This window comes from Amblyraja radiata, chromosome 34, assembly GCF_010909765.2.
Source record: "Amblyraja radiata isolate CabotCenter1 chromosome 34, sAmbRad1.1.pri, whole genome shotgun sequence".
Classification (NCBI taxonomy): Eukaryota; Metazoa; Chordata; class Chondrichthyes; order Rajiformes; family Rajidae; genus Amblyraja; species Amblyraja radiata.
Window position 1 is genome coordinate 23,393,460 of NC_045989.1, and position 11,844 is coordinate 23,405,303.

General features: G+C 39.2%; 2 long non-coding RNA genes across 3 annotated transcripts in view; one reads left to right on the forward strand and one right to left on the reverse strand.

The window, feature by feature from the left end:
- Positions 1 to 11,844, forward strand: part of LOC116991682 — a 1,144,705-nt gene that overhangs the window by 713,584 nt on the left and 419,277 nt on the right. The window lies entirely within an intron of this gene.
- Positions 1 to 11,844, reverse strand: part of LOC116991679 — a 38,463-nt gene that overhangs the window by 24,222 nt on the left and 2,397 nt on the right. For both annotated transcript variants that reach the window (XR_004416868.1, XR_004416867.1), the window contains exon 2: positions 3,694 to 3,809. This is a non-coding gene — a long non-coding RNA (uncharacterized LOC116991679). The remainder of the gene's footprint in view (positions 1 to 3,693; positions 3,810 to 11,844) is intronic.

The following is an 11,844-nucleotide window of genomic DNA, read 5'->3' on the forward strand; positions in this document are numbered from 1 at the left end:
CCTGTTTCCATACAGTGTGACTCTCTATGACATAACTCTCTTCGAAGAGAGGAGGAGAACTTTGTCAAAGTTGCACTACTCTTTTGCAGTAGAGCAACAAAATGGAGGCACAAGAAACTGCTGCTGCTGGAATCTTGATCAAAACACAAAGTGATGGAGGAACTCAGCGGGCCAGGCAGCGTCTTCGATGGGAATCTTCAAAGCATCTTCGAAGGGAATGCACAGGTGACCTTTCAGGTCAGGACCCTTCTTCAGAAACATTCAAAGGGAACAGCCTCCCTCTTCCCATCAAAACTCATCTTTACTCTCAAGCCTTTCTTGACGTCCTCTGAGGGAGGGCTATATGTCTGTATTTATGTGTGTACTTAATCCATGAACCACTGTTGTATAACGTTAGTACCTCCACCAATGTAAAGCACTTTGGTCAACGATGCGCTATAGAAATAAAAGTGACGACTTCACTTGACTTGAAAAGGCGTTAACATTCATAGATGGCAAAGCTCCAACAACCTGTCTCTCCACTCCCAACCCTTTAACATTGGCCTTTTAATAAGATTTGTCATGAATATTCCAGGACTATCTTGCACAAAACTTTGATACCATCCAGATTTTGTGGACCAATTCTACCAGTCTGATGCACCTTTGATATGGGCTCCAAAATCAGGCCCAGATACACATGAACAGCCAAGGAGTGCAAGCACTTGTTTCAGGAAAGGGATCTGCCCAAATGTAAGTTGAGTCTGATTTCTATGGCCATGGATCCACAATACAAGGTTTGTTATTATCAGTTCTATATTTCCTGTTTTGCATGGTAATCGAATGGTGTGGTCAAATTAAAACACCGTAAAAAGGAAATATCCTGCTAAATTCATCAGGGCAGGTGATTCAGAAGACTGTAGGAAAGCATATAATAAAGACAAAGAATTGCAGAAGCGGATTAATACACAGAAGAACACAAAGTGCTGGAGTAATCAGCAGGTCAGGCAGCATCACTGGGGAATATGGATAGGCGACGTTTCGGGTCAAGAGCCTTCTTCAGACTGATATTTTGGGGCAAGGGGGAGAAGAAAGCTGGAAAAGGGAAGAGTGGCTGGTAAGGGAGGACACAGGCGAGGGAGGATTGATTGGTTGGAGCAAAGACCACAGACAAGAATTGAATGAAGGAGCGAGAGAGGTCTGAAGAGTTGTGGATAGACACAGAGTGCTGGAGTAACTCTGCGGGACAGGCAGCATCTCTGGAGAAAAGGAAGAGGTGATGTTTCAGGTCCAGACCCTTCTTCAGGCTCAGTCTGAAGAGTTGTGGATTGTCTGTGGTGGTGAGACCTGGCTACAACATGTCCGTGGAGCTGGAGAGAAGCAGGAATGAGAGCAGAGAAGCAATGAGAGAGGGTCTCACCAAACTCCAGTCCAAGAGGGGGGGGGGGGGGAGAGAACTTCTTCAAAGTAGGCATAGCTTGAGGAATGTTTGCAGTGGAGCTGACAAAATGTAGAAACAAAGATTTGCAGATGCTGATAAATAAACTAAAGGACACATAACATTGTCTTGAATGTTACTAATGACATCAATTCAAACATTTAGCCATGGATTCAAGTCATAATTAAAGATGTCAAATTGTATTTTGCCATTATATGATCTGTACATAGTTAAGAAACAGTATTATTTGGATTTGAAGCACAGTCTGCTTGCTTGAAATATCATCTATTCTTGAAATATATATCCTGCACCTTTGCAGATTATCAAAAACACAATTTTTAATTGACAGACGGAAAGCAGCAAATGACATTGGGCCCATAGTTAGAGAACTATTTCAAGAACTAATATTGTGTGACACCGAAACCCATAATCCATAGGAGCAGAATTAGGCCATTCGGCCCATTGAGTCTCTTCTGCCATTCAATCATGGCTGATCTATCATCCCCTCTCAACCCCATTCTCCTGCCTTCTCCCCATAACTTTTGACACGCTTACTAGTCAAGAATCTGTCAATCTCCGCTTTAAAAATACACAATGACTTGGCCTCCGCAGCTGTCTATGGCAATGAATTCCACAGATTCACGATCCTCTGACTATAGAAATTCCTCCTCATCTACTTTCTAAAAGTACATCCTTTTATTCCGAGGCTGTGCCCTCTGGTCCTAGACTCTTCCACTGGTGGAAACATCTGCTCAACATCCACTCTATCCAGGCCTTTCACTATTCGTTGAAAATTACTTGGCAACATTTCTGACACTTCCAAGGGACCTCTCACTGTGCCATGGCCAATGTTGGATGTGATGGCCATTACAGTAGGCTGATGGACACTGTAAAATCCAATATGTCTGGAACATGTAATCTGATGATTCCAAGTTGTTTAAAGAGTACAAAAAAGATGAATGGCAACAAAGTCCATATGCTAAACAAACTGGAGGATAAGGCAAAGCCCCAGAAACATATACTGGAGCATCTGGTAAAATGAAGCATCAGATCCAGCTGGATTGAAGTCAATGTTGAACACTTAAAATGTGGTTTGTGTTTAAAACGTCAAGTATTTTCTTTGATATTTACTGCTTCTTTCCCCGATAGTGATGGCATCTATTTACATTGCAAAATATGCCAAGATATATGAGAATGTATTGAATTTCTTACTGTGTATTCACTAAGGATTTAAACAGGTTTTCATTGATCTATAGAAAGAGATAGCAACGGACTCAAACTGTTCTATAATAAAGCTACTGCGATGTTTTACATAATTATTCAAGGCAAATCATTTTTGTTAGTTTATATTGAAGAGCGAAATCAGATGGGTTTCTAAGTAGCTTTTGAAATGTTGAATATACCCTTTACCCGTGAGATCTCTGCAGAAGCAAGGTGTGTATAAACCATCATTTTAATTACTGATTATAGCATGAGCAGGAATGTTCTTTCAATGAAATATCAACTGACATCTTTTCACTTAGCTTTGTTCCTGATGAGGCTTCAGCAGAACTGCTCACGAGGAGTTGTCTGATTACACTTGGGCTCATCTTTATGAGTTCAGAATTGCAAACCGTAAGAAGTGCAAACTGAATCAAAATGTTACAAAATTATGATTAGAGGTGACGTGAAATAAACTTGGTACTCCACATATATTCCTGGACTCAGGTTCGATAATATTGCCCGAATGTTATGATTTCGCAAAGGTGCATTTATGTTCAAAAATTAATACAGATACCGTCTATATCTCTTGTTGGCTTTTCCCTGACTCTCAGGCTGTAGAAGGGTCTCGACCCGAAACGTCACCCATTCCTTTTCTCCAGAGATGCTCTCTGACCCGTTGAGTTACTCCTGCTTTTTGCGTCAATCTTCGGTTTAAACCAGCATCCGCAGTTCCTTCCGACACTCAATATATTTTAATTGTATTTCAATGGAAAATGCTACTAGTGCCATTAATTCAAACATTTAGCCGTGGGTTCAAGTCGTAATTAAATACATCAAATTGTATTTTTCCATTACATGATCTGCACATAGTTTAGAAACATTATTATTTGGATTTGAAGCACAATATGCTTGCTTGAAATATCAACTATTCTTGAAACTTATACCCTGCACCAATGCAGATTATCAAAAACACAATTTTACAAGCAATATAATTATTTCAGAACTTATTAAATAATTGCATGTTTGACTTTTAATTAAATACTCGCCTTGTGGTTGAAAGTTAATTGTAAACCAACCTGTTATTTCATCCACTAATGCACGTGGGAAATTCTACTGGACATTTAATGTTCATAGATTTTGCAGATGCATGCAATGAAACAGGGTCAGGAATGCATTCTGTCTGTCGTTTGATCTATGAATACAAACATATAAAACCACATGAAATTTAGCATTGCTGTAACAGTTTCTATGGTTAACCATGTGTCTTTCAAATGTTAAAAAAAAAACACCCGATAGAATAATAATCCCATGAGTGAAATTTTCAAACTGAAATTTAACAATTCAAAAGGACAATTGATTAAATCTATGGCCTCTGGTGACACATTGACATTGCCCCCACGTTGCCTAAATGAGAATGGAAAGACTTTTTCACACAGGTGAAATGCCCTCTAATGTTCTGCATAAGAGTATGAACAATTTTGGTATTGTATCCAAACTGACTGAAGTTGATCAGGTAATCTGATATTGGACAGAATAAACACTTAGAATGATAAGAATACATTTTATTGTTTTTACTAATATTATTATTATTAGTATTATTATTATTATTATTATTAATTCCATTGATAATATTATTATATTATTACTAATATCAACAATAATATTTTAATAATAGATTTTAATTACAGACGCCATCTATCTTGATTAAATTAATTAAAATCTATGGGCGTTTTAGGAAATTTAAGTTGACATTTCCACCAGACATTACATAAACTAGAATGGAAGATGCTTTTTTTCTCAAGAACAAAATCCTGAGAAGATGTTTTTCAAATGGTTAATTTGAATGCAAAATTGTTATTTTGTGGGAGATTCAGTCATCCCACAGCATTGTAGTTCATTGCAATGTAATTGAGACAATCAAAGATTCTTCAGATGAAGGGTCTTGACCCGAAACGTCACCCTATTCCTTCTCTCCAGAGATGCTGCCTGACCTGCTGAGTTACTCCAGCTTTAATGTGTCTATCTTCGGTTTAAACCAGCATCTGCAGTTCCTTCCTACACAATTGGGACCATCAATTTGCCTATTCTTCCAATGGAGTTGCACAAAACACACGCAGAGAGGTTTTCTTGGTTTTAGTGACTCATTTGGCCTCACACTCATGATCTAAACTCTGAGCTATGGCATTGCACCTGGTGCTAGACTCCATGTGTAACATCTTGACTGAGGGAACAATCATTTATATCCAATAATTTAACAGGGCATTTCACTCTTTGCATCCACATTTTCCATTCTTGTGTATTTATATGATAAATGATGACAACAGCAGCCTTAAAACCCAAATAGGTTCCTTCCTCCCCCTACTAAAATATAGGCATGTCATAATTATGCCACACATACATATTGATAAACTATTAACATTTTCTGTCCTATTTAATTCAATAGTAGATGTGGTATGGTCTATTGAAGGTGTAGGCATAATATGTTAAACTATTTTAATGACTGAAATATTCTTAGCACACATATATTAAAATGACAGATTTTTTTTTAAGTAATAAGGGCAATGGGGTTGATGCAGGAAAGCGCCGCTGAGGTAAAAGACCAGCCCTGGTCTTATTGAATAGTAAGGCATCCACAGAAGGGCCGAATGGCCTGCTTCAATTTCTTACACTTCCCGCAGGTCTTGGTCAAAACAGATTTGACAATTTGCGAGTTTATTAGCAGCGAAAAGGATATGTGTTTCGAGGTTCAACGAGGCATAGTCAAAATGAACCATCGCATACAAGGCTCAGTCCGCAATGAAGTATCGGATTTCACCATTATGAATAAATGTACTGTTAAATCACCTTCTCTGTTACATAATATTGTGTGCCAGTTTTACAGCCACAGATATAGTATTTATTAAAAACATTCTGTTAAGAAATAAAACTCACGCACCGAGATATAAATCACATTTTCTATTGAAATTGATATTGCAAAGATCTCCTATTTCCCCCCTTCCTTTTCACAATCTAAGTTTGGAGATGCTGAATTGCAAGGGATATGTTTTGAGGTACAACCGTGCGTGAAAAAACAACTTTGTCTGTTGTCCTTGTTCCCACATCTCTACACATGTTAAAACACAAGTTATGGAGTTTGACTCTAAATTGAAGGGTCGAAAATACTGAGCTGAAAACAGCAGTTTCCAACACAGCAAATTTACTGCCTGTCAGTGAATCAATAACTGTTCACAAAATTCACAGCGCAGCTACATTAAAGTAACTTTTCTTTTATCTTCCCGCCGGGCGATATATTCGTCAAGTGTCTTCAGCTCCCAGCCTCCCCTTTCTCAAACGCCCCAAACCCCAGCTCGCTTAAATATCAGGCGGCAATCACGAAACAATTCTAATTACTTTGAAATATCAAACTGCTCCAAGTGGGGGAAACGTGATCGGGAACTGGGCTGCAAGTTCTGAGAGAGATACCGAGGAGAAAAATAGGTTCACAGGAGATGCGAGGAAGGTGACAGCCAGTTCTGTGAAACATCGATTACTACATTGCATAAGTAGACTTGTTATTCTGCTTCCCACTTCACCGCCGGCTTTTTATTGTGGTCCCTATACTCTTGCCATGAAGGATATGTTATACTTTCCTCTTACAGCGATTTCCATCACTGAAGAAGGAAAGTAGTTATACTGTACACGCATTCCTGTCGGCTGCTATTGATCATAAATCAGCGATTTGAATAATGTTCGCTAAGAATTAGAGGGTAAGCATAATATTTCAAATAAGGCAGCGCTGTTTGTCCTTTAGACATAACTGCAAAGTTTGCCTGAAATTAAAAAAGCCAAATGGATCCACGTTGAAAAATACACTTTTTAATTATCTAAGGAAACTGATTCGTGCATAACATAATTTCTGATTTTGGGGAGAGAGAGAAAAAAAAATACTAATTAAATCCAGTATCTGAGGACTTGAGATGTTTGATAACTAAAATCTTCATCAGCAATTTATCTTCCTGGAGCATAAATTTACTGCAAAGCTGTGCTTTCATAGCTCTGACGAGTCCTATTAATCTTCTTCAGCAAGTTTTCGATAGGAGTCCATAGCTATTTGCGCCATGTGATGCACTAACATCTAAATTGTCATCCAGGATAGAAGGGAGATTCTACCCCAGACTGGTTATTTTGAACAACTCGGAAGAGATGACACATGCAATCGAATCCAAAACCTATTCTGTTCGAAGTGGTCAGTGCTACCATTCTATCTCACCCGGAATAATTTTTTTTCTTATGTTAATATAAATTACAATCATAGAGGGCCAGTCACTAAGGATTGGGGAGCCGATGTGAACATAATTGTAGAAAATGCAACAACAAAAAAACAAGCAAAAGTCATTATGAGGTGTTATGATGTCGATAATTAGTTACCATTTAACTGGAGAGCAATGTAATAAATCGCATCAATTGTAATAAATATGGAGATGGGAACATTTCGACAATCCAATTCCAGGCGTTTGGATCAAGTTGTCTTTGGAGTATGAAGGAGGTGGGGAGAGTCGCGGTTCTGGGTTTACCGAGAACTGGTGAATGGAAGGTGACCGAAAACTTCAGCCATTATCTTCTTCCAAAGAGCAAAACTGGGTCTTCCTTAGAGAGAGAAAAAGAGAGTTGCATTCACCAGCACGTTGTTCCGCTGGCTCAAACTGTGCAGTGAGGTGGGTCTGGGATCCTTTCTGGGGCTTAGGATATTTTGGAAATACAGAATGAAATACAAAACTGTAAAATGACTGATCTTGTCTCTGCTGTGTTAATTGGTGTTATGAGAACTGCTTAGCTCTGAATTATGAAAAATAGCATCAAACACACAATAAATGCGAGTCTTCACGTTGTAACCGGATAGCAGTCATTCTAGACAGGGAATCGGCGAGCAACCCTATTGCAATGTCACGGCACGGCAGTCAGACTTATCTCTCACTATTATCACCCTAACAAACTACATCCACTTTGGTTGTGAAGAGAAGAGGGAAGGGGAAAGGAAGAGATAGAAAAATCCTGGCGTTCTGCCTAAAGAGAAATCATTGAAACAAATTAATCCTTCGCCGGTTAAATTGACACGGCAATCCATCATTGCTGAGCCAAACCTCTGAAAGCAATCTACTGGCTCCGTGTACTCAGATTGGCCCTGGGGGCAGAGAGACAGATAGGGAAGGTGAGGGGGGTGGGGAGGAGAGGGTCTAACCTGCACCTTTAAATGAACAACAAAGTGTTTATGGAAGGAATGCAAAAAAAAAAAAAACCCACACAAACATACACACACGCGAGAAACGTAAAAGTTAAAGCATCCAAGTCGAATGACAGTTAAAACTACAGTGATTTTGAAGAAATTCAAAGCAGATATCAGGTGTGAACGACCACTACACCTTATATAAACAATGTGGTTATTGGGTTAAAAATAAATGCACATTGTCCAAGATCTTTCAGATTAGTAAAACAGAATTTAAAGGAAGAGACCAGCATTTGGGTTCAGATTTAACACAAGCAGCAATGGAAGAATGGCGAAACCGTGTCTTGGGATGGACAATGGAAGACTGAGTTATCAATGAGATGAAAAGTGATGCAGGCAAGGGGAGAAAGTCCCACTGATTGAGTAATGAATGGGAGGGATATATTCATTGCACCATTATTAGTAGTTGTGTGGAAAGTGGGGAGCTGGGGCAAACGAGAGACTGATGACTTATTTAATACTTCACTGAGATCTGAATTCTCGATTAATACAATTTTGGGTTTTGTGGGTTTGGGAGGGGGGAAAGTTGCATGAGAGATGACTGAGAGAGATGTCGAGAGATAAAGTTGCCCGGCGCACAGCTATCCGGGGATACACGTAAAACCCATACCAATACATTAAGAGCAAAAACACTGTAGAAACATGGCGTTTCCCCAATAATTAAAGTGGACAGTGACAAATTGGTTTACATCGGTAACACAAATCGTGTCTGCAGTAGTTTAGAAGCAACTAGGAAAGTTAAAGAAAAGGTTTAGCAGGAGTTTTTTTTTTTAAAGTTTACTATGTTGATTACCATTGTCAAGATGTGAATAGTCTGGATAGGCACTCACTACACAAATATACAAATGTTATCTTCTGTACCCAAACCCTATGCTCAGTCCTCAGAATAGATATCACTTTGTTAACCAAACTCTCACTTTCCTCTGCCGCAAATCATTTTTCTGACAATCCCCGCTGACAGCCCTTGTTTACTGTTTGTTTCTAGTGCCTTTATGTATCGATCACATTCCCCTGCTACCTTTCAACATCATTTATTGTGCAACGTAAAATGCGCCGTGTGTGTGTGTGTGTTCGGCTACATTTATACGTTCGGTATGGAATTGAATTAAGAACAATCGCCAAATATTACCAATAATATATATATATATATATATATATATATATATATATTGCTATGTATGGTGGGGAGGTTTCTTTAAAATAAAAAGTGGACTCTGGAAATGAAGTACAATAAATCGTGGGGAGACGAGGGGGGGGGGGGGTGTTGGGGGTGCAAGAGAGAGGAGGGTTTCTTGTGAATTTAGTTGTTGCAAAAATAACGCAGTAAAAACTTAATAACTTTAACAACTTGGGAGTTCACTTGAGCTCGTGCATAATAAACTATGACCGAAACTCCAAATGCAATATGATCCTTCAGTTTAAAACATATCAGTTAATCCTATATTTTCCCAATAAACCATACCTCAAAGAAGAAGATGATGAGAGACCACCACTGGTTCTCTATCAGGCATCCAGTTAAACATCAATCAGATTCTAGCTACATTCTCGCTTACTCTAAATCTTTCCGCCCAGCCTTCAAACTCGATCAGTTTATTTTTAGCGTGTTCATTAGCCTGGTTAATCTTTGTTATATCTTGGGCCTGGATGGGTTAATCGGGGCAGCAGCGTGAGGCCCGGGGTCAGAGGTGCCTATCCTAGCCTTGGCGCGGGACTGCTCGCTGGAAGGTGAGAGGAAATGCATTTTTCCTCTCACACAAAACGCACACACCATCATCATCTTCCACCTGCAGCTCGCACTTCATCTCCAGGGAGTGCAAAACAGGAGATGACACTCTGCAAATCGCTAATTAGACTTTCCCAGATACCTCGGGATGCAGTTTGCCTTTTTGGTTCTATACAGCTTTACAGCTAAATATAGACGGAGTCTCAATTTGCTTAAAATGTTGTCTGGATTTGCTTCAGCAGTCATGTCGGGGTTTTTTTCTAAAGTGTTTATGTTTACATCAATGTTGTGACACTTCGTATTTATCCGTGGAATGCATTGGAATGTATGGATATACTGTATTCATATAGGGCTGTGTATAATGGATCGTGCAATTAGTAACAGCATTCAAGGCAAACGAGTTAGATGTTCAAATCCCCGAATCTTCCATGGACGTCTCAGACGTCCCTCGCCATCTCTTTCCTGCCTTTCCATAATTTTATAATGCAATCTTAGTGTTATCCCTGGTCCTCCACCTCACCCCCACAGTCAAGAATCGCTTCATAATCAGTGTCTATTGATTTCCGCACCTCTTTTTATCCTGATATCCCCACATCTGAAACATGCCTTTTAAAACCTCTCTTTACACACAATGATTTACCCCTTTGCTCCGTTCTCACCAGCGAAAAACAATCGATATGCCCGTGTTATTTGTGTGTGATCAGTAAATATTTAGTGTGGTGACATCTTCAGCATCCCTCCCAATCGATACAAGACCCAATAGGCGGCATGTTGTAATCTGTAGACAGCCATTGTCTACTCTTCTCCACGGTGTACCTTTCAAGCCTTGTTCTTTCTTTCAGTTCCTCGGTTAACATTAATTTCTTCTCGCCTCAACCCCTGAGTCACGCCAATAAACCTTCAGTGCGGCACGATATATCATAAACCGTTTGCCTTGTTATCATCAACTTTCCATTCATGAAAAAAATGTGTGCATCTTATCAAAGCGACACTACACATTACTACCTATTAGCTTTCTCCAAGTACCTATTGGTAATGATCCCAGTTTTAGTGGTGTCCTGCGCTCCAAGGACTATGCATTGGCCAGTAAATAAAATCGTGTAGAGTTTATTTCTGCCAATGCTGCATTTGGCTATTAAAATTGTTTATTTACCAAAGGTAATTTTTCACCATTGAAAATTTCGCTATTGAATAAAGTTCGCACATCTGTCATAATTTTGACTGTTGAAAATCATCTTAGGAATTAAAGAGACATTATTTCATATCCACTGCAGCGCTGTTAATGTTGTTTTTCATTGTCAAACAGCCCTGGTGTGTTCTCTCATTGGCAACTACCTTATATTATTGAATGTTTTACATGTTGCGCCTAATTCCATACATTCAGTCGCTGGTGACTTTTTTTAAAATTAAAGTATAAACTCAATATATTTAACATTATTTTTGGCTCAAACGAACCGTTTTGGTTAAATGAAATACGTTCTAGCTTCGTATTAAAGAAAAAAATACGTTTCTCGTATTAATTGGCCTTATCACAATCTAACCTCAAGCCAAAGAAAAAATTCAGTGTTACACACATTTAACACAGTTAGGTCTAGAGACAGGAAACACCTTTAAAATAAGCAGTGGTCATATTATCAACAATTAAACCAGTGTTCCATATTGACGATAAGATTTATATTCAATATACTTTAAATTGTTCCCCTTCGTTTGACAATTTTACTTATAACTTTCATCCTCTGAACACACTAATATTGGTTTTTAAAAGCACTGTGCTGTCCGTATATGCTATAGGTATATAATAATGTCCAGCAGAAATGGCTATGTGATGAGTGGCTTGAGATATCTATTGTGCCATTGGAAGTGGCTGTGTGGAAAAGTGGTGGAGCGGCTAATACTGGCAAGATTTGGAAGTGCACATGTACTTAATGGTTTAATTGCAGCAGATTCCAACCCCAGAATCCGGAGGGTGAGCTGCAATCAGGCCAGAAATGTTGCACAAGATTTTTCTCTTGAAAGAGCGCCTATGTGTCCATTGAAGGGCGCTGATCCGAAAAGACAGAGGGGACAAATAAAAATCGATCTGAAGCGACCCTGGCCGTCCTTTTCACACGACTCACACACAATCCCCTCTCAACTCGGCCAAGACAAAGGCCTGGGGCTGGAAGGATTCCCCACCAGCTACAGATACCCTTTTGGAAAACACGGAGATAATTTTACACTAGACACAAACCATCACCGGAT